Below are 22,500 nucleotides of genomic sequence, written 5' to 3'. Positions count from 1 at the left end.
TCTCTCTCTCTCTCTCTCTCTCTCTCTCTCCCCCCCCCCCCAGGGTTGGAGTGGCGACCCCTCGTGGCATGGCCAGAGGCTGCTGTGTACCTCAGCCACTCCAGAGGGTGAGTGTTTTATAAACAGTCTGGTTAATGTGGTTTGGTGCTGACAGCTGAGTCGTAATGTATTTTTCAGGCAGCAAGAGGTGGAAGAGTAGACTGTTAGTGCTCAGTTTGACTGGGGTAGAGCATCAGGCCTCCAATCAAAGGTAGAGGGGTAGAGCATCAGGCCTCCAATCAAAGGTAGAGGGGTAGAGCATCAGGCCTCCAGTCAAAGGTAGAGGGGTAGAGCATCAGGCCTCCAATCAAAGGTAGAGGGGTAGAGCATCAGGCCTCCAATCAAAGGTAGAGGGGTAGAGCATCAGGCCTCCAGTCAAAGGTAGAGGGGTAGAGCATCAGGCCTCCAGTCAAAGGTAGAGGGGTAGAGGGGTAGAGCGTCAGGCCTCCAGTCAAAGGTAGAGGGGTAGAGCATCAGGCCTCCAGTCAAAGGTAGAGGGTAGAGCATCAGGCCTCCAATCAAAGGTAGAGGGGTAGAGCATCAGGCCTCCAGTCAAGGTAGAGGGTAGAGGGGTAGAGCGTCAGGCCTCAGTCAAAGGTAGAGGGGTAGAGGGGTAGAGCGTCAGGCCTCCAGTCAAAGGTAGAGGGGTAGAGGGGTAGAGCGTCAGGCCTCCAGTCAAAGGTAGAGGGGTAGAGGGGTAGAGCATCAGGCCTCCAATCAAAGGTAGAGGGGTAGAGCATCAGGCCTCCAGTCAAAGGTAGAGGGGTAGAGCATCAGGCCTCCAGTCAAAGGTAGAGGGGTAGAGGGGTAGAGCATCAGGCCTCCAATCAAAGGTAGAGGGGTAGAGCATCAGGCCTCCAGTCAAAGGTAGAGGGTAGAGCATCAGGCCTCCAGTCAAAGGTAGAGGGGTAGAGCATCAGGCCTCCAGTCAAAGGTAGAGGGGTAGAGCATCAGGCCTCCAGTCAAAGGTAGAGGGGTAGAGCATCAGGCCTCCAGTCAAAGGTAGAGGGTAGAGCATCAGGCCTCCAGTCAAAGGTAGAGGGGTAGAGCATCAGGCCTCCAGTCAAAGGTAGAGGGGTAGAGCATCAGGCCTCCAGTCAAAGGTAGAGGGGTAGAGCATCAGGCCTCCAGTCAAAGGTAGAGGGGTAGAGCATCAGGCCTCCAATCAAAGGTAGAGGGGTAGAGCATCAGGCCTCCAATCAAAGGTAGAGGGGTAGAGCATCAGGCCTCCAAACAAAGGTAGAGGGGTAGAGCATCAGGCCTCCAATCAAAGGTAGAGGGGTAGAGCATCAGGCCTCCAATCAAAGGTAGAGGGGTAGAGCATCAGGCCTCCAATCAAAGGTAGAGGGGTAGAGCATCAGGCCTCCAGTCAAAGGTAGAGGGGTAGAGCATCAGGCCTCCAGTCAAAGGTAGAGGGGTAGAGCATCAGTCCTCCAGTCAAAGGTAGAGGGGTAGAGCGTCAGGCCTCCAGTCAAAGGTAGAGGGGTAGAGCATCAGGCCTCCAGTCAAAGGTAGAGGGGTAGAGCATCAGGCCTCCAGTCAAAGGTAGAGGGGTAGAGGGGTAGAGCGTCAGGCCTCCAGTCAAAGGTAGAGGGGTAGAGGGGTAGAGCATCAGGCCTCCAGTAAAAGGTAGAGGGTAGAGCATCAGGCCTCCAGTCAAAGGTAGAGGGGTAGAGCATCAGGCCTCCAGTCAAAGGTAGAGGGTGGAGCATCAGGCCTCCAGTCAAAGGTAGAGGGTAGAGGGGTAGAGCATCAGGCCTCCAGTCAAAGGTAGAGGGGTAGAGGGGTAGAGCGTCAGGCCTCCAGTCAAAGGTAGAGGGGTAGAGGGGTAGAGCGTCAGGCCTCCAGTCAAAGGTAGAGGGGTAGAGGGTAGAGCGTCAGGCCTCCAGTCAAAGGTAGAGGGTAGAGCATCAGGCCTCCAATCAAAGGTAGAGGGGTAGAGCATCAGGCCTCCAGTCAAAGGTAGAGGGTAGAGCATCAGGCCTCCAGTCAAAGGTAGAGGGGTAGAGCATCAGGCCTCCAGTCAAAGGTAGAGGGGTAGAGCATCAGGCCTCCAGTCAAAGGTAGAGGGGTAGAGGGGTAGAGCATCAGGCCTCCAGTCAAAGGTAGAGGGGTAGAGAGAGACAGACGCTAGTTTGGAGCTAACAGCACAATAGTCTCTGTCTGTCTCTCTCTCTCTCTCTCTCTCTGTCTCTCTGTCTCTCTGTCTCTCTCAGCCATCAGACAGCAGTCATTGTGAAGGAGAAGCTGGCATCTGTTTTGTGGATAACTGACAGGGTTGGGAGAGAGGTAGAGAGGAGGGAGAGAGGAGGTAGGGAGGGAGGGAGGGAGAAAGCATGGCTGTCAGAATTGAATGTTGATTGCGGTCAGAGCTGAAGTGGATTTTAATAGCTTAGCCATTATAGCACCATGAAAGGGAAGTACAGACAGGGAGACAGGCACATGCCTGCAGGGAGAGCCACATGCAAACAAGCGAAAACTCATACCACCACATACTAAGGGACTCATAATACCTCGTACTAGGTACTAGGGACTCATACTACTAGGTACTAGGGACTCATACTAAGGGACTCATACTAGGTACTAGGTACTCATACTACTAGGTACTAGGTACTCATACTACTAGGTACTAGGGACTCATACTAAGGGACTCATACTAGGTACTAGGTACTCATACTACTAGGTACTAGGTACTCATACTACTAGGTACTAGGGACTCATACCAAGGGACTCATACTAGGTACTAGGTACTCATACTACTAGGTAATAGGTACTCATACTACTAGGTACTAGGGACTCATACTAAGGGACTCATACTAGGTACTAGGTACTCATACTACTAGGTACTAGGTACTCATACTACTAGGTACTAGGGACTCATACTAAGGGACTCATACTACTAGGTACTAGGGACTCATACTAAGGGACTCATACTAGGTACTAGGTACTCATACTACTAGGTACTAGGGACTCATACTAAGGGACTCATACTAGGTACTAGGTACTCATACTACTAGGTACTAGGGACTCATACTAAGGGACTCATACTAGGTACTAGGTACTCATACTACTAGGTACTAGGGACTCATACTACTAGGTACTAGGGACTCATACTAAGGGACTCATACTAGGTACTAGGTACTCATACTACTAGGTACTAGGGACTCATACTACTAGGTACTAGGGACTCATACTAAGGGACTCATACTAGGTACTAGGTACTCATACTAAGGGACTCATGCCACCTCATACTAATGGACTCATAATAACTCAGGAGGAGGGAGGAGGAGCACAGTAGCTACGAGAGGAGGGAGGGGGAGCACAGTAGCTACGAGAGGAGGGAGGAGGAGTACAGTAGCTAGTAGAGGAGGGAGGAGGAGTACAGTAGCTAGTAGAGGAGGGAGGAGTACAGTAGCTAGGAGAGGAGGGAGGAGCACAGTAGCTAAGAGAGGAGGGAGGAGGAGTACAGTAGCTAGGAGAGGAGCGAGGAGGAGTACAGTAGCTAGGAGAGGAGGGATGAGTACATTAGCTAGGAGAGGAAGGAGGAGTACAGTAGCTAGTAGAGGAGGGAGGAGGAGTACAGTAGCTAGTAGAGGAGGGAGGAGTACAGTAGCTAGTAGAGGGAGGAGGAGTACAGTAGCTAGGAGAGGAGGGAGGAGGAGTACAGTAGCTAGTAGAGGAGGGAGGAGGAGTACAGTAGCTAGGAGAGGAGGGAGGAGGAGTACAGTAGCTAGTAGAGGAGGGAGGAGGGAGTACAGTAGCTAGGAGAGGAGGAAGGAGGAGTACAGTAGCTAGTAGAGGAGGGAGGAGGAGTACAGTAGCTAGGAGAGGAGGGAGGAGGAGTACAGTAGCTAGTAGAGGAGGGAGGAGCACAGTAGCTAGGAGAGGAGGGAGGAGGAGTTCAGTAGCTAGGAGAGGAGGGAGGAGTACAGTAGCTAAGAGAGGAGGGAGGAGGAGTACAGTAGCTAGGAGAGGAGCGAGGAGGAGTACAGTAGCTAGGAGAGGAGGGAGGAGTACAGTAGCTAGGAGAGGAAGGAGGAGAACAGTAGCTAGTAGAGGAGGGAGGAGGAGTACAGTAGCTAGTAGAGGAGGGAGGAGGAGTACAGTAGCTAGGAGAGGAGGGAGGAGGAGTACAGTAGCTATGAGAGGAGGGATGAGTACATTAGCTAGGAGAGGAAGGAGGAGTACAGTAGCTAGTAGAGGAGGGAGGAGGAGTACAGTAGCTAGTAGAGGAGGGAGGAGTACAGTAGCTAGTAGAGGGGAGGAGGAGTACAGTAGCTAGGAGAGGAGGAGGAGGAGTTCAGTAGCTAGGAGAGGAGGGAGGAGTACAGTAGCTAAGAGAGGAGGGAGGAGGAGTACAGTAGCTAGGAGAGGAGCGAGGAGGAGTACAGTAGCTAGGAGAGGAGGGAGGAGTACAGTAGCTAGGAGAGGAAGGAGGAGAACAGTAGCTAGTAGAGGAGGGAGGAGGAGTACAGTAGCTAGTAGAGGAGGGAGGAGGAGTACAGTAGCTAGGAGAGGGGAGGAGGAGTACAGTAGCTATGAGAGGAGGGATGAGTACATTAGCTAGGAGAGGAAGGAGGAGTACAGTAGCTAGTAGAGGAGGGAGGAGGAGTACAGTAGCTAGTAGAGGAGGGAGGAGTACAGTAGCTAGTAGAGGAGGGAGGAGGAGTACAGTAGCTAGGAGAGGAGGGAGGAGGAGTACAGTAGCTAGTAGAGGAGGGAGGAGGAGTACAGTAGCTAGGAGAGGAGGGAGGAGGAGTACAGTAGCTAGTAGAGGAGGGAGGAGGGAGTACAGTAGCTAGGAGAGGAGGAAGGAGGAGTACAGTAGCTAGTAGAGGAGGGAGGAGGAGTACAGTAGCTAGGAGAGGAGGGAGGAGGAGTACAGTAGCTAGTAGAGGAGGGAGGAGCACAGTAGCTAGGAGAGGAGGGAGGAGGAGTACAGTAGCTAGGAGAGGAGGGAGGAGTACAGTAGCTAAGAGAGGAGGGAGGAGCACAGTAGCTAAGAGAGGAGGGAGGAGGAGTACAGTAGCTAGGAGAGGAGCGAGGAGGAGTACAGTAGCTAGGAGAGGAGGGATGAGTACATTAGCTAGGAGAGGAAGGAGGAGTACAGTAGCTAGTAGAGGAGGGAGGAGGAGTATAGTAGCTAGTAGAGGAGGGAGGAGTACAGTAGCTAGTAGAGGGAGGAGGAGTACAGTAGCTAGGAGAGGAGGGAGGAGGAGTACAGTAGCTAGTAGAGGAGGGAGGAGGAGTACAGTAGCTAGGAGAGGAGGGAGGAGGAGTACAGTAGCTAGTAGAGGAGGGAGGAGGGAGTACAGTAGCTAGGAGAGGAGGGAGGAGGAGTACAGTAGCTAGTAGAGGAGGGAGGAGCACAGTAGCTAGGAGAGGAGGGAGGAGGAGTTCAGTAGCTAGGAGAGGAGGGAGGAGTACAGTAGCTAAGAGAGGAGGGAGGAGGAGTACAGTAGCTAGGAGAGGAGGGAGGAGCACAGTAGCTAAGAGAGGAGGGAGGAGGAGTACAGTAGCTAGGAGAGGAGCGAGGAGGAGTACAGTAGCTAGGAGAGGAGGGATGAGTACATTAGCTAGGAGAGGAAGGAGGAGTACAGTAGCTAGTAGAGGAGGGAGGAGGAGTACAGTAGCTAGTAGAGGAGGGAGGAGTACAGTAGCTAGTAGAGGGAGGAGGAGTACAGTAGCTAGGAGAGGAGGGGAGGAGGAGTACAGTAGCTAGTAGAGGAGGGAGGAGGAGTACAGTAGCTAGGAGAGGAGGGAGGAGGAGTACAGTAGCTAGTAGAGGAGGGAGGAGGGAGTACAGTAGCTAGGAGAGGAGGAAGGAGGAGTACAGTAGCTAGTAGAGGAGGGAGGAGGAGTACAGTAGCTAGGAGAGGAGGGAGGAGGAGTACAGTAGCTAGTAGAGGAGGGAGGAGCACAGTAGCTAGGAGAGGAGGGAGGAGGAGTTCAGTAGCTAGGAGAGGAGGGAGGAGTACAGTAGCTAAGAGAGGAGGAGGAGGAGTACAGTAGCTAGGAGAGGAGCGAGGAGGAGTACAGTAGCTAGGAGAGGAGGGAGGAGTACAGTAGCTAGGAGAGGAAGGAGGAGAACAGTAGCTAGTAGAGGAGGGAGGAGGAGTACAGTAGCTAGTAGAGGAGGGAGGAGGAGTACAGTAGCTAGGAGAGGAGGGAGGAGGAGTACAGTAGCTATGAGAGGAGGGATGAGTACATTAGCTAGGAGAGGAAGGAGGAGTACAGTAGCTAGTAGAGGAGGGAGGAGGAGTACAGTAGCTAGTAGAGGAGGGAGGAGTACAGTAGCTAGTAGAGGAGGGAGGAGGAGTACAGTAGCTAGGAGAGGAGGGAGGAGGAGTACAGTAGCTAGTAGAGGAGGGAGGAGGAGTACAGTAGCTAGGAGAGGAGGGAGGAGGAGTACAGTAGCTAGTAGAGGAGGGAGGAGGGAGTACAGTGGCTAGGAGAGGAGGAAGGAGGAGTACAGTAGCTAGTAGAGGAGGGAGGAGGAGTACAGTAGCTAGGAGAGGAGGGAGGAGGAGTACAGTAGCTAGTAGAGGAGGGAGGAGCACAGTAGCTAGGAGAGGAGGGAGGAGGAGTACAGTAGCTAGGAGAGGAGGGAGGAGTACAGTAGCTAAGAGAGGAGGGAGGAGGAGTACAGTAGCTAGGAGAGGAGCGAGGAGGAGTACAGTAGCTAGGAGAGGAGGGAGGAGTACAGTAGCTAGGAGAGGAGGGAGGAGTACAGTAGCTAGGAGAGGAGGGAGGAGCACAGTAGCTAGGAGAGGAGGGAGGAGGAGTACAGTAGCTGGGAGAGGAGGGAGGAGGAGTACAGTAGCTGGGAGAGGAGGGAGGAGGAGTACAGTAGCTAGGAGAGGAGGGAGGAGGAGTACAGTAGCTAGGAGAGGAGGGAGGAGGGAGTACAGTAGCTAGGAGAGGAGGGAGGAGGAGTACAGTAGCTAGTAGAGGAGGGAGGAGTACAGTAGCTAGTAGAGGAGGGAGGAGGAGTACAGTAGCTAAGAGAGGAGGGAGGAGGAGTACAGTAGCTACGAGAGGAGGGAGGAGGAGTACAGTAGCTACGAGAGGAGGGAGGAGGAGTACAGTAGCTAGTAGAGGAGGGAGGAGGAGTACAGTAGCTAGTAGAGGAGGGAGGAGGAGTACAGTAGCTAGTAGAGGAGGGAGGAGGAGTACAGTAGCTAGGAGAGGAGGGAAGAGGTGTACAGTAGCTAGGAGAGGAGGGAGGAGGAGTACAGTAGCTAGGAGAGGAGGGAGGAGGGAGTACAGTAGCTAGGAGAGGAGGGAGGAGGAGTACAGTAGCTAGTAGAGGAGGGAGGAGGAGTACAGTAGCTAGGAGAGGAGGGAGTACAGTAGCTAGGAGAGGAGGGAGGAGGAGTACAGTAGCTAGGAGAGGAAGGAGGAGAACAGTAGCTAGTAGACGAGGGAGGAGGAGTACAGTAGCTAGTAGAGGAGGGAGGAGTACAGTAGCTAGTAGAGGAGGGAGGAGGAGTACAGTAGCTAGGAGAGGAGGGAGGAGGAGTACAGTAGCTAGGAGAGGAGGGAGGAGGAGTACAGTAGCTAGGAGAGGAGGGAGGAGGAGTACAGTAGCTAGGAGAGGAGGGAGGAGTACAGTAGCTAGGAGAGGAGGGAGGAGGAGTACAGTAGCTAGGAGAGGATGGCTTAGTATTTTCTGGTTTAGTGTTGTCTGGTTTAGTGTTGTCTGGTTTAGTGTTGTCTGGTTTAATGTTGTCTGGTTTAATGTTGTCTGGTTTAGTATTGTCTAGTCTCATGTTGTCTGGTTTAGTGTTGTCTGGTCTCATGTTGTCTGGTTTAATGTTGTCTGGTTTAGTGTTGTCTGGTTTAGTGTTGTCTGGTTTAATGTTGTCTGGTTTAATGTTGTCTGGTTTAATGTTGTCTGGTTTAGTATTGTCTAGTCTCATGTTGTCTGGTTTAGTGTTGTCTGGTTTAGTGATGTCTGGTCTCATGTTGTCTGGTTTAGTGTTGTCTGGTCTCATGTTGTCTGGTTTAGTGTTGTCTGGTCTCATGTTGTCTGGTTTAGTGTTGCCTGGTCTCATGTTGTCTGGTTTAGTGTTGTCTAGTCTCATGTTGTCTGGTTTAATGTTGTCTGGTTGAGTGTTGTCTGGTTTAGTATTGTCTAGTCTCATGTTGTCTGGTTTAGTGTTGTCTAGTCTCATGTTGTCTGGTCTCATGTTGTCTGGTTTAGTGTTGTCTGGTTTAGTGTTGTCTGGTCTCATGTTGTCTGGTTTAGTGTTGTCTAGTCTCATGTTGTCTGGTCTCATGTTGTCTGGTTTAGTGTTGTCTGGTTTAGTGTTGTCTGGTTTAGTGTTGTTTGGTTTAGTGTTGTCTGGTTTAGTGTTGTCTGGTTTAGTGTTGTCTGGTTTAATGTCTGGTTTAGTGTTGTCTGATTTAGTGTTGTCTGGTTTAGTGTTGTCTGGTTTAGTGTTGTCTGGTTTAGTGTTGTCTGGTTTAGTGTCGTCTGGTTTAATGTCGTCTTGTTTAGTGTTGTCTGGTTTAATGTCTGGTTTAGTCTTGTCTGGTTTAATGTTGTCTAGTTGCGTGTTGTCTGGTTTAGTGTTGTTTGGTTTAGTGTTGTCTGGTTTAATGTTGTCTGGTTTAGTGTCGTCTGGTTTAGTGTCGTCTGGTTTAGTGTTGTCTGGTCTCATGTTGTCTGGTTTAGTGTTGTCTGGTCTCATGTTGTCTGGTTTAGTGTTGTCTAGTCTCATGTTGTCTGGTTTAGTGTTGTCTAGTCTCATGTTGTCTGGTTTAGTGTTGTCTAGTCACATGTTGTCTGGTTTAGTGTTGTCTGGTTTAATGTTGTCTGGTTTAGTGTTGTCTAGTCTCATGTTGTCTGGTTTACTGTTGTCTAGTGTCATGTTGTCTGGTTTAGTGTTGTCTGGTTTAATGTTGTCTGGTTTAGTGTTGTCTGGTTTAATATTGTCTGGTTTAGTGTCTGTTTTCATGTTGTCTGGTTTAGTGTTGTCTAGTCTCATGTTGTCTGGTTTAGTGTTGTCTAGTCTCATGTTGTCTGGTTTAATGTTGTCTGGTTTAGTGTTGTCTAGTCTCATGTTGTCTGGTTTAGTGTTGTCTAGTCACATGTTGTCTGGTTTAGTGTTGTCTGGTTTCATGTTGTCTGGTTTAGTGTTGTCTGGTTTAATGTTGTCTGGTTTAGTGTTGTCTCGTTTAGTGTTGTCTGGTTTAGTGTTGTCTGGTTTAGTGTTGTCTGGTTTAATGTTGTCTGGTTTAGTGTTGTCTCGTTTAGTGTTGTCTGTATAATATTGTCTGGTTTAGTGTTGTCTGGTTTAATGTCCGGGTTAGTGTTGTCTGGTTTAGTGTCTGGTTTAATATTGTCTAGTTTAGTGTCCGGGTTAATGTTGTCTGGTTTAGTGTTGTCTAGTCACATGTTGTCTGGTTTAGTGTTGTCTGGTTTAATATTGTCTGGTTTAGTGTTGTCTGGTTTAATGTCTGGGTTAGTGTTGTCTGGTTTAGTGTCTGGTTTAATATTGTCTAGTTTAGTTTCGGGGTTAATGCTGTCTGGTTTAGTGTCTGGTTTAATATTGTCTAGTTTAGTGTCTGGTTTAGTGTCTGTTTTAATGTTGTCTTGTTTAGTGTCCGGGTTAGTGTTGCCTGGTTTAGTGTCTGTTTTAATGTTGTCTGGTTTAATATTGTCTGGTTTGGTGTCTGGTTTAATATTGTCACACACCTTGTTTTGTCTGGCTGTGGTTTCTCATGATGTGGGTTTTGTTTGATGAACATGTTTTTATTGACAGTGTTGTTGCGTATGTTCTCTCAGAGGTGACGGTGGTATACCAGAATGGACTGCCGGTGATCTCAGTCAGTTTGCCGTCCCGGCGAGAGCGATGCCAGTTCACTCTGAAGCCACTCAGTGACTGTGTTGGGGTGTTCCTCACACAGCTGCAGACAGAGGACAGGGGCATCGACCGAGTAGCCATCTACTCTACAGGTATTGATGAGTACACACTATGTAATAGCTAGTTAACCCTCTCTCTCTCTCTCTCTCTCTCTCTATCTCTCTCTCTCTATCCCTCTCTGTCTCTCTCTCTCTGTGTGTCTCTGTCTCTCTCTCTGTCTCGCTCTCTCTGTCTCTCTGGTTCATGTAGACACTAGTTATCCCTCGCACTCTCCCTCTCTCTCTCTCTCTCTCTCTCTCTCTCTCTCTCTCTCTCTCTCTCTCTCTCTCTCTCTCTCTCTCTCTCTCTCTCTCTCTCTCTGTCTGTCTCTGGTTCATGTAGACACTAGTTATCCCTCGCACTCTCTCTCTCTCTCTCTCTCTCTCTCTCTCTCTCTCTCTCTCTCTCTCTCTCTCTCTCTCTCTCTCTCTCTGTCTCTCTGGTTCATGTAGACACTAGTTATCCCTCGCACTCTCCCTCTCTCTCTCTCTCTCTCTCTCTCTCTCTCTCTCTCTCTCTCTCTCTCTCTCTCTCTCTTTCTCTCTGGTTCATGTAGACACTTGTTAACGCTCTCTCTCTCTTTCTCACTCTCTCTCTCTTCTGCCTCCATCTTTCTCCCTCCCCCCTCTCTCTCCCTTCTGTCTCCATCCTTCTCCCTCCCTCCCCCTCTCTCTCCTTCTGTCTCCATCCTTCTCCCTCCCTCCCACTCTCACCTTCTGTCTCCATCATTTTCCCTCCTTACCACTCTCTCGCCTTCTGTCTCCATCCTTCCCCCTCCTCCTCCCCCCCAACCACCCCCTCTCCCTCCCTCCCTCCAGATGGGGCGAGGGTAGCCTCTTCTACAGGGATAGACATCCTGCTGTTGGATGACTTCAACCTGGTCATCAACAACGTCAGGCACCTGGTTCGGCCGCCACGGAGAGGTGAGGACAGGCTCAAGGATTCACACTAGAAAATAGGCATTCATGTTGGTGTTGGTGTGTCTGTCTGTCTCTCTGTCTGTCTGTCTCTGTCTTTGTCTCTCTCTGTCTTCGTCTGTCTCTGTCTGTCTGTCTCTCTGTCTCTCTGTCTGTCTCTTTCTGTCTCTGTCTGTTTCTCTGTGTGTGTGTGTGTGTGTGTGTGTGTGTGTGTGTGTGTGTGTGTGTGTGTGTGTGTGTGTGTGTGTGTGTGTGTGTGTGTGTGTGTGTGTGTGTGTGTGTGTGTGTGTGTGAGAGTGTGTGTTGGGCCAGTCATTAATAACTATAGCAGCCAGAGGGGGTTTCACTGGGGGGGGGGGGGGTATCCTGCCTGGTATCACAGTGGAGTAAATAACTCCCAACACACAGATTTAGATTTTCTACAAATATCTGATGTTTTCTTCCACAATGAGAAATGTTATGTGTTACCATTTGACTTGTCCTGTCCTATCCTCACCTGTCCTGTCCTGTCCTGTCCTATCCTCACCTGTCCTGTCCTGTCCTGTCCTCACCTGTCCTGTCCTGTCCTGTCCTGTCCTCACCTGTCCTGTCCTGTCCTGTCCTCACCTGTCCTGTCCTGTCCTGTCCTCACCTGTCCTGTCCTGTCCTGTCCTCACCTGTCCTGTCCTGTCCTATCCTCACCTGTCCTGTCCTGTCCTATCCTGTCCTGTCCTCACCTGTCCTGTCCTGTCCTGTCCTGTCCTATCCTGTCCTGTCCTGTCCTATCCTCACCTGTCCTGTCCTGTCCTATCCTGTCCTGTCCTGTCCTATCCTCACCTGTCCTGTCCTGTCCTGTCCTGTCCTATCCTCACCTGTCCTGTCCTGTCCTGTCCTATCCTGTCCTGTCCTGTCCTGTCCTGTCCTATCCTGTCCTGTCCTGTCCTGTCCTGTCCTGTCCTGTCCTGTCCTATCCTCACCTGTCCTGTCCTGTCCTGTCCTGTCCTGTCCTGTCCTGTCCTGTCCTGTCCTATCCTCACCTGTCCTGTCCTGTCCTGTCCTGTCCTGTCCTATCCTGTCCTGTCCTGTCCTGTCCTGTCCTGTCCTGTCCTGTCCTATCCTCACCTGTCCTGTCCTGTCCTATCCTCACCTGTCCTGTCCTGTCCTGTCCTGTCCTATCCTCACCTGTCCTGTCCTGTCCTGTCCTGTCCTATCCTGTCCTGTCCTGTCCTGTCCTATCCTCACCTGTCCTGTCCTGTCCTGTCCTGTCCTGTCCTGTCCTGTCCTGTCCTGTCCTATCCTGTCCTGTCCTGTCCTGTCCTATCCTCACCTGTCCTGTCCTCACCTGTCCTGTCCTGTCCTGTCCTGTCCTATCCTCACCTGTCCTGTCCTGTAGATCTGCTGGCCCAGGAGGAGGCAGGGCGTCTGAACGACGTTAAGCTCCTGGTTCAGCAGCTCTACACCACCCTGCGTATAGGAGAACATCAGCTTAGTAAAGAGAAGGAACTGGTGGTGAGACTGGAGGACCTCAACTCACAGCTACGGCCTCTGGAGAAGGTATGGAACGCACATACACACACACACACACACACACACACACACACACACACACATTCCCTCCACAGCTGTGTTTAAATTCCCTCCACAGCTGTGTTTAAATTCCCTTCACAGCTTTGTTTAAATTCCCTTCACAACTGTTTTTAAATTCCCTCCCGGGCTGTGTTTCAATACCAGCCACACAGCTGTGTTTAAATTCCCTTCACAGCTGTGTTTAAATTCCCTCCACAGCTGTGTTGAAATTCCCTCCACAGCTGTGTTTAAATTCCCTCCACAGCTGTGTTTAAATTCACTCCACAGCTGTGTTTAAATTCCCTCCACAGCTGTGTTTAAATTCCCTCCACAGCTGTGTTTAAATTCCCTTCACAGCTTTGTTTAAATTCCCTTCACAACTGTTTTTAAATTCCCTCCCGGGCTGTGTTTCAATACCAGCCACACAGCTGTGTTTAAATTCCCTTCACAGCTGTGTTAAAATTCACTTCACAGCTATGTTTAAATTCCCTCCACAGCTGTGTTTAAATTCCCTTCACAGCTGTGTTTAAATTCACTCCACAGCTGTGTTTAAATTCCCTCCACAGCTGTGTTGAAATTCCCTTCACAGCTCTGTTTAAATTCCCTCCACAGCTGTGTTGAAATTCCCTCCACAGCTGTGTTTAAATTCCATCCACAGCTGTGTTTAAATTCCCTCCACAGCTGTGTTTAAATTCCCTCCACAGCTGTGTTTAAATTCCCTTCACAGCTTTGTTTAAATTCCCTTCACAACTGTTTTTAAATTCCCTCCCGGGCTGTGTTTCAATACCAGCCACACAGCTGTGTTTAAATTCCCTTCACAGCTGTGTTAAAATTCACTTCACAGCTATGTTTAAATTCCCTCCACAGCTGTGTTTAAATTCCCTTCACAGCTGTGTTTAAATTCACTCCACAGCTGTGTTTAAATTCCCTCCACAGCTGTGTTTAAATTCCCTCCACAGCTCTGTTTAAATTCACTCCACAGCTGTGTTTAAATTCCCTCCACAGCTGTGTTGAAATTCCCTCCACAGCTCTGTTTAAATTCCCTCCACAGCTGTGTTAAAATTCCCTTCACAGCTGTGTTAAAATTCCCTTCACAGCTGTGTTAAAATGCCCTTTACAGCTCTGTTTAAATTCCCTCCACAGCTGTGTTGAAATTCCCTCCACAGCTGTGTTTAAATTCCCTCCACAGCGGTGTTAAAATTCCCTTCACAGCTGTGTTAAAATTCACTTCACAGCTATGTTTAAATTCCCTCCACAGCTGTGTTTAAATTCCCTTCACAGCTGTGTTTAAATTCACTCCACAGCTGTGTTTAAATTCCCTCCACAGCTGTGTTGAAATTCCCTTCACAGCTCTGTTTAAATTCCCTCCACAGCTGTGTTTAAATTCCCTCCACAGCTGTGTTGAAATTCCCTCCACAGCTGTGTTTAAATTCCCTCCACAGCTGTGTTTAAATTCCCTCCACAGCTGTGTTTAAATTCCCTCCACAGCTGTGTTGAAATTCCCTCCACAGCTCTGTTTAAATTCCCTCCACAGCTGTGTTAAAATTCCCTTCACAGCTGTGTTAAAATTCCCTTCACAGCTGTGTTAAAATTCCCTTCACAGCTCTGTTTAAATTCCCGCCACAGCTGTGTTGAAATTCCCTCCACAGCTCTGTTTAAATTCCCTCCACAGCGGTGTTAAAATTCCCTTCACAGCTGTGTTAAAATTCACTTCACAGCTATGTTAAAATTCCCTCCACAGCTGTGTTTAAATTCCCTTCACAGCTGTGTTTAAATTCACTCCACAGCTGTGTTTAAATTCCCTCCACAGCTGTGTTGAAATTCCCTTCACAGCTCTGTTTAAATTCCCTCCACAGCTGTGTTTAAATTCCCTCCACAGCTGTGTTGAAATTCCCTCCACAGCTGTGTTGAAATTCCCTCCACAGCTATGTTTAAATTCCCTCCACAGCTGTGTTTAAATTCACTCCACAGCTGTGTTTAAATTCCCTCCACAGCTGTGTTGAAATTCCCTCCACAGCTCTGTTTAAATTCCCTCCACAGCTGTGTTAAAATTCCCTTCACAGCTGTGTTAAAATTCCCTTCACAGCTGTGTTAAAATTCCCTTCACAGCTCTGTTTAAATTCCCTCCACAGCTGTGTTGAAATTCCCTCCACAGCTCTGTTTAAATTCCCTCCACAGCGGTGTTAAAATTCCCTTCACAGCTGTGTTAAAATTCCCTTCACAGCTGTGTTAAAATTCCCTTCACAGCTGTGTTAAAATTCCCTTCACAGCTCTGTTTAAATTCCCTTCACAGCTCTGTTTAAATTCCCTACGCTTTTGTCCAAAGCAATTTAGTCTTAGTTTTACGTACTGGTGCTCCCGGGAATCAAACACACTATTCTTGGCATTGCAAGCCCCATGCTCTACTAACTGAACTACAGAGGACCATGTTCTACTAACTGAACTACAGAGGACCGTGTTCTACTAACTGAACTACAGAGGACCGTGTTCTACTAACTGAACTACAGAGGACCATGTTCTACTAACTGAACTACAGAGGACCATGTTCTACTAACTGAACTACAGAGGACCATGTTCTACTAACTGAACTACAGAGGACCATGTTCTACCAACTGAACTACAGAGGACCATGTTCTACTAACTGAACTACAGAGGACCATGTTCTACTAACTGAACTACACAGAACCATGTTCTACTAGCTGAACTACAGAGGACCATGTTCTAATAACTGAACTACAGAGGACCATGTTCTACTAACTACAGAGGACCATGTTCTACTAACTGAACTACAGAGGACCATGTTCTACTAGCTACAGAGGACCATGTTCTACTAACTGAACTACAGAGGACCATGTACTACTAACTGAACTACAGAGGACCATGTTCTACTAGCTACAGAGGACCATGTTATACTAACTGAACTACAGAGGACCATGTTCTACTAACTACAGAGGACCATGTTCTACTAAATACAGAGGACCATGTTCTACTAACTGAACTACAGAGGACCATGTTCTACTAACTGAACTACAACTACAGAGGACCATGTTCTACTAACTGAACTACAGAGGACCATGTTCTACTAACATGAGGACCATGTTCTACTAAATACAGAGGACCATGTTCTACTAACTGAACTACAGAGGACCATGTTCTACTAACTGAACTACAGAGGACCATGTTCTACTAACTGAACTACAGAGGACCATGTTCTAACTGAACTGAACTACAGAGGACCATGCTCTACTAACTGAACTACAGAGGACCGTGTTCTACTAACTGAACTACAGAGGACCATGTTCTACTAACTGAACTACAGAGGACCATGTTCTACTAACTGAACTACAGAGGACCATGTTCTACTAACTGAACTACAGAGGACCATGTTGTACTAACTGAACTACAGAGGACCATGTTCTACTAACTGAACTACAGAGGACCATGTTCTACTAACTGAACTACAGAGGACCATGTTCTACTAACTGACTACATGAGGACCATGTTCTACTAACTGAACTACAGAGGACCATGTTCTACTAACTGAGGACCATGTTCTACTAACTGAACTACAGAGGACCATGTTCTACTAACTGAACTACAGAGGACCATGTTCTACTAACTGAACTACAGAGGACCATGTTCTACTAACTGAACTACAGAGGACCATGTTCTACTAACTGAACTACAGAGGACCATGTTCTACTAACTGAACTACAGAGGACCATGTTCTACTAACTGAACTACAGAGGACCATGTTCTACTAACTGAACTACAGAGGACCATGTTCTACTAACTGAACTACAGAGGACCATGTTCTACTAACTGAACTACAGAGGACCATGTTCTACTAACTGAACTACAGAGGACCATGTTCTACTAACTGAACTACAGAGGACCATGTTCTACTAACTGAACTACAGAGGACCATGTTCTACTAACTGAACTACAGAGGACCATGTTCTACTAACTGAACCACAGAGGACCGTGTTCTACTAACTACAGAGGACCGTGTTCTACTAACTGAACTACAGAGGACCATGTTCTACTAACTGAACTACAGAGGACCATGTTCTACTAACTGAACTACAGAGGACCATGTTCTACTAACTGAACTACAGAGGACCCTGTCCTACTAACTGAACTACAGAGGACCATGTTCTACTAACTGAACTACAGAGGACCATGTTCTACTAACTGAACTACAGAGGACCATGTCCTACTAACTGAACTACAGAGGACCATGTTCTACTAACTGAACTACAGAGGACCATGTTCTACTAACTGAACTACAGAGGACCATGTTCTACTAACTGAACTACAGAGGACCATGTTCTACTAACTGAACTACAGAGGACCATGTTCTACTAACTGAACTACAGAGGACCATGTTCTACTAACTGGAACTACTAACTGAACAGAGGACCATGTTCTACTAACTGAACTACAGAGGACCATGTTCTACTAACTGAACTAGAGGACCATGTTCTACTAACTGAACTAAGAGGACCATGTTCTACTAACTGAACTACAGAGGACCATGTTCTACTAACTGAACTACAGAGGACCATGTTCTACTAACTGAACTACAGAGGACCATGTTCTACTAACTGAACTACAGAGGACCGTGTACAGAGGACCATGTTCTACTAACTGAACTACAGAGGACCATGTTCTACTAACTGAACTACAGAGGACCAACTGAACTACAGAGGACCATGTTCTACTAACTGAACTACAGAGGACCATGTTCTACTAACTGAACTACAGAGGACCGTGTTCTACTAACTGAACTACAGAGGACCATGTTCTACTAACTGAACTACAGAGGACCATGCTTCTACTAACTGAACTACAGAGGACCACAGGTGTAAGTGTCTTATTATTGACATGTGTTTCTGATTGGCTGTCCAACTCCAGAGGACCAGGTAAGGGAAGAGCTGAGTCGTACTAACTGAACTACAGCGGAGCGTCGTACTACCTGGGTGCTGTGGGGGTGTGGCCTACATGGCAACACAGTTTGGGATCCTGGCGCGTCTCACCTGGTGGGAGTACTCCTGGGACATCATGGAGCCTGTCACCTACTTCATTACCTACGCTACCGCCATGGCTATGTACTCCTACTACGTACTCACACGCCAGGTAACACACACACACACACATACACACACACACTGTTACACACACACACTGTTACAGACACACACACACTGTAACACACATACCGCCATGGCCATGTACACCAGATAAGAGTCTCGGCCAGGCAAGAGGCCAGGTAAGAGGCTAGGTAAGAGGCTAGGCCAGGCAAGAGGCCAGGCAAGAGGCCAGGCAAGAGGCTAGGTAAGAGGCCTGGCAAGAGACCAGGCAAGAGACCAGGCAAGAGACCAGGCAAGAGGCCAGGTAAGAGGCTATGATAGGTAAGAGGCTAGGCCAGGCAAGATGCCAGGCAAGAGGCCAGGTAAGAGGCCAGGCAAGAGGCCAGGCAAGAGACCTGGCAAGAGACCAGGCAAGAGGCCAGGTAAGAGGCTATGACAGGTAAGAGGCTAGGCCAGGCAAGATGCCAGGCAAGAGGCCAGGCAAGAGGCAAGGCAAGAGGCCAAGCAAGAGACCAGGCAAGAGGCCAGGTAAGAGGCCAGGCAAGAGACCAGTCCAGGTATGAGGCCTGGCAAGAGGCCAGGTAAGAGGCTAGGATAGGTAAGAGACCAGGCAAGAGGCTAGGTAAGAGGCTAGATAAGAGGCCAGGTAAGAGGCCAGGCCAGGTATGAGGCTAGGTAAGAGGCTAGGTAAGAGGACAGGCCAGGCATGAGGCTAGGTAAGAGGCCAGGCCAGGCAAGAGGCTAGGTAAGAGGTTAGGTAAGAGGCTAGTTAAGAGGCCAGGTAAGAGAACAGGCCAGGTTTGAGTCCAGGTATGAGGCTAGGTAAGAGGCCAGGTAGGAGGACAGGCCAGGTATGAGGCCACATATGAGGCCAGGCAAGAGAACAGGCAAGAGGCCAGGTAAGAGGCCAGACCAGGTATGAGGCTTGGTAAGAGGCAAGAGGCCAGGTAAGAGGCCAGGTAAGAGGCCAGGTAAGAGGCCAGGTAAGAGGCCAGACCAGGTATGAGGCTTGGTAAGAGGCCAGACCAGGCAAGAGGCCAGGTAAGAGGCCAGACCAGGCAAGAGGCTAGGTATGAGGCTAGGTAAGAGGCCAGGCCAGGTATTAGGCTACGTAAGAGGCCAGACCAGGTATGAGGCCAGGTATGAGGCCAGGTAAGAGGCCAGACCAGGTATGAGGCTTGGTAAGAGGCCAGACCAGGCAAGAGGCCAGGTAAGAGGCCAGACCAGGCAAGAGGCTAGGTATGAGGCTAGGTAAGAGGCCAGGCCAGGTATTAGGCTACGTAAGAGGCCAGACCAGGCAAGAGGCCAGGTAAGAGTCCAGACCAGGCAAGAGGCCAGACCAGGCAAGAGGCCAGGTAAAAGGCCAGACCAGGCAAGAGGCCAGACCAGGCAAGAGGCCAGGTAAGAGGCCAGACCAGGTATGAGGCCAGGTAAGAGGCCAGACCAGGTATGAGGCCAGGTATGAGGCTAGGTAAGAGGCCAGGCCAGGTATGAGGCTGGGTAAGAGGCCAGACCAGGTATGAGACCAGGTATGAGGCTAGTTAAGAGGCTAGGTAAGAGACCAGGCCAGGTATGAGGCTCGTCCGGTCAGTGGTTCTCTAAGGTTTGTATGTAAGAGGGTTGAGTAAGTATTCTAGTTTATCTAACAGCCTGTTCTCCCCTCCCTCCCTCCCTCCCTCCCCTCCTTCCCGTAGGAGTACATCTACCCAGACGCCAGGGACAGACAGTACCTGCTGTTCTTCCACAAGGGGGTGAAGAGACAACGCTTTGACCTCCACAAGTACAACCTGCTGAAGGACTCTATCGCTGAGGTAGGCACTAACCCACCCACAAGTTCAACCTGCTTAAGGACTCTATCTCTGAGGTAGGCACTAACCCACCCACAAGTTCAACCTGCTTAAGGACTCTATCTCTGAGGTAGGCACTAACCCACCCACAAGTTCAACCTGCTTAAGGACTCTATCGCTGAGGTAGGCACTAACCCACCCACAAGTTCAACCTGCTTAAGGACTCTATCTCTGAGGTAGGCACTAACCCACCCACAAGTTCAACCTGCTTAAGGACTCTATCTCTGAGGTAGGCACTAACCCACCCACAAGTTCAACCTGCTTAAGGACTCTATCTCTGAGGTAGGCACTAACCCACCCACAAGTTCAACCTGCTTAAGGACTCTATCTCTGAGGTAGGCACTAACCCACCCACAAGTACAACCTGCTGAGGTAGACACTAACCCATCCACAAGTACAACCTGTTGAGGTAGGCACTAACCCACCCACAAGTTCAACCTGCTTAAGGACTCTATCTCTGAGGTAGGCACTAACCCATCCACAAGTACAACCTGCTTAAGGACTCTATCTCTGAGGTAGGCACTAACCCATCCATGATTTTAGGATTTAGATTGAAACATATTTTGACCACAAAGGAACAAATGTAGAGGCATTGACATATTATATATATATATATATATTATTACATATTATTATGTTAATTATAATAATTATCTTCCCCTTCCTTTTCTCGCTCTTTCTTCTCTCTCTCCTCCCCACTCCCCCCTCTCTCTCTCTCTCTTTCTTTCTCTCTCTCGCTCTTTCTTTATCTCTTTCTTTCTCTCTTTCTTTCTCTCTCTCGCTCTTTCTTTCTCTTTCTTTCTCTCTTTCTTTCTCTCGCTCGCTCTTTCTCTCTCTTTCTTTCTCTCTTTCTCTTTCTTTCTTTCTCTCTCTGTCTCTCTCTCTCTCTGTCTGTCTCTCTCTCTCTCTCTCTGTCTCTCTTTCCTCTCTCCTCTCTCTCTCTCTCTCTCTCTCTCTCTGTCTCTCTCTCTCTTTTTGTTTGTTTCTCTCTCTCCTCTCTCTCTCCTCTCCCCCTCTCTCCCTCTCTCCCCCTCTCTCCCCCTCTCCTCAGGTGGAGTTAGATCTGAAACGTCTGAGGGATCCCCTCCAGCTCCAACTTCCTGTCCAGCAACTCACCGCCGCCAGCAAAGATTGATATCCTCCCTTCCCTTAATCCCTCCATCCCTCCTTTCCTCACCTTCCCCTCTCTCTCTCACCATCCCTCCTTTCCTCACCTTCCCTCTCTCTCCCCTCCATCCCTCCTTTCCTCACCTTCCCCTCTCTCTCTCACCATCCCTCCTTTCCTCACCTTCCCCTCTCTCTCCCTCCATCCCTCCTTTCCTCACCTTCCCCTCTCTCTCCCTCCATCCCTCCTTTCCTCACCTTCCCTCTCTCTCTCACCATCCCTCCTTTCCTCACCTTCCCCTCTCTCTCTCACCATCCCTCCTTTCCCTCACCTTCCCTCTCTCTCTCACCATCCCTCCTTTCCCTCACCTTCCCCTCTCTCCCTCCATCCCTCCTTTCCTCACCTTCCCCTCTCTCTCCTCCATCCCTCCATCCCTCCTTTCCTCACCATCCCTCCTTTCCTCTTCCCTCTCTCACCATCCCTCCTTTCCTCACCTTCCCCTCTCTCTCTCTCCATCCCTCCTTTCCTCACCTTCCCCTCTCTCTCTCTCCATCCCTCCTTTCCTCACCTTCCCTCTCTCTCTCCCTCCATCCCTCCTTCCTCACCTTCCCTCTCTCTCCTCCATCCCTCCTTTCCTCACCTTCCCCTCTCTCTCTCCATCCCTCCTTTCCTCACCTTCCCCTCTCTCTCCCTCCATCCCTCCTTTCCTCACCTTCCCCTCTCTCTCCCTCCATCCCTCCTTTCCTCACCTTCCCCTCTCTCTCTCTCCATCCCTCCTTTCCTCACCTTCCCCTCTCTCTCCCTCCATCCCTCCTTTCCTCACCTTCCCCTCTCTCTCTCTCCATCCCTCCTTTCCTCACCTTCCCCTCTCTCTCCCTCCATATCTCCTTTCCTCACCTTCCCCTCTCTCTCTCACCATCCCTCCTTTCCTCACCTTCCCCTCTCTCTCTCCCTCCATCCCTCCTTTCCTCACCTTCCCCTCTCTCTCCCTCCATCCCTCCTTTCCTCACCTTCCCCTCTCTCTCTCACCATCCCTCCTTTCCTCACCTTCCCCTCTCTCTCCCTCCATCCCTCCTTTCCTCACCTTCCCCTCTCTCTCTCACCATCCATCCACCCTCCACCTTTACTTTCTCTCTCCTTTAGTGAACCTCCGTGGGACTTTCTCCTCTGTTTGTTCTCTTGGATGATAATTGCAAGTAAAATCATATTAAGAGGATTTTTGCCAACAAGAAAGAACAGACACTTAAATCCTTCTAGAGAGGTAGATGAGGAAACTGGAAATGCAACTCTAGGGGGATGTACAGGAAGTGAGACGCTACAGTGGGAGGAGCTACAGCTGAGGCATAAGGGGGCAAACAGATGGACACATCTATGAGCGTGTGTGACCTACTATATCTATGGACTAGTGTGGCCCACTGTAAACAGACACACACCACTCCTGTGGGGCCTTGGGGCGTCTATGGAGGGACTGAATCCACTTTTACAAAGATGGATCTCCTCTAGCTCCTCCCCGTGACCTCTAACCTCTGCCCTCTGACACTCTGCATGCACAGAGGACACGGCTGTGATTGGACAGCGGTCCCTGTGTGAGCTCCATGTGACCTTGAACTTTGACCTTGGCTGACCCCTCTTGTCTTGTCAGATTGGCGGTGGCCAACCCTGCCCCATTTTGCCTCCAGGTCCCTCCCCCTCTGCCTGACGGACAGCTACCCACCGATCCCGTTGCTATGACGACACTGAGCTTTATCAAGAGTCCGTCAGCCTATCACAGCCTTTACAGGAAGTGGACAGACGAGAGTTGAGGTCAGGTGACCATGCCTCATTTCCTCTTCCTGTTGTTGACTTCCTGTTGGGATTTGAAGAGAAAAAGGACAGGACTGCGGACACAAACATCACTGTGTATTTTATCTAATAGTCCCAACAATATTCTGACACTTTTTATTTTGAAAGCCATACTATATCTGTTATGAAAATAATATACAATCAAACAAAATGGAAGAAGAGTGGGGGGAGCTCTCTTTTTAACATCCAGGAATTAAGTTG

General features: G+C 49.3%; 1 pseudogene; it reads left to right on the top strand.

The window, feature by feature from the left end:
• The first annotated feature begins 43 nt into the window (after positions 1 to 43).
• Positions 44 to 20,560, top strand: LOC135534752 (calcium uniporter protein, mitochondrial-like; annotated as a pseudogene).
• The last annotated feature ends 1,940 nt before the right edge of the window (positions 20,561 to 22,500 follow it).

This window comes from Oncorhynchus masou, unplaced genomic scaffold, assembly GCF_036934945.1.
Source record: "Oncorhynchus masou masou isolate Uvic2021 unplaced genomic scaffold, UVic_Omas_1.1 unplaced_scaffold_3924, whole genome shotgun sequence".
NCBI lineage: Eukaryota > Metazoa > Chordata > Actinopteri > Salmoniformes > Salmonidae > Oncorhynchus > Oncorhynchus masou.
This window is presented reverse-complemented; position numbering and strand designations above follow the sequence as displayed.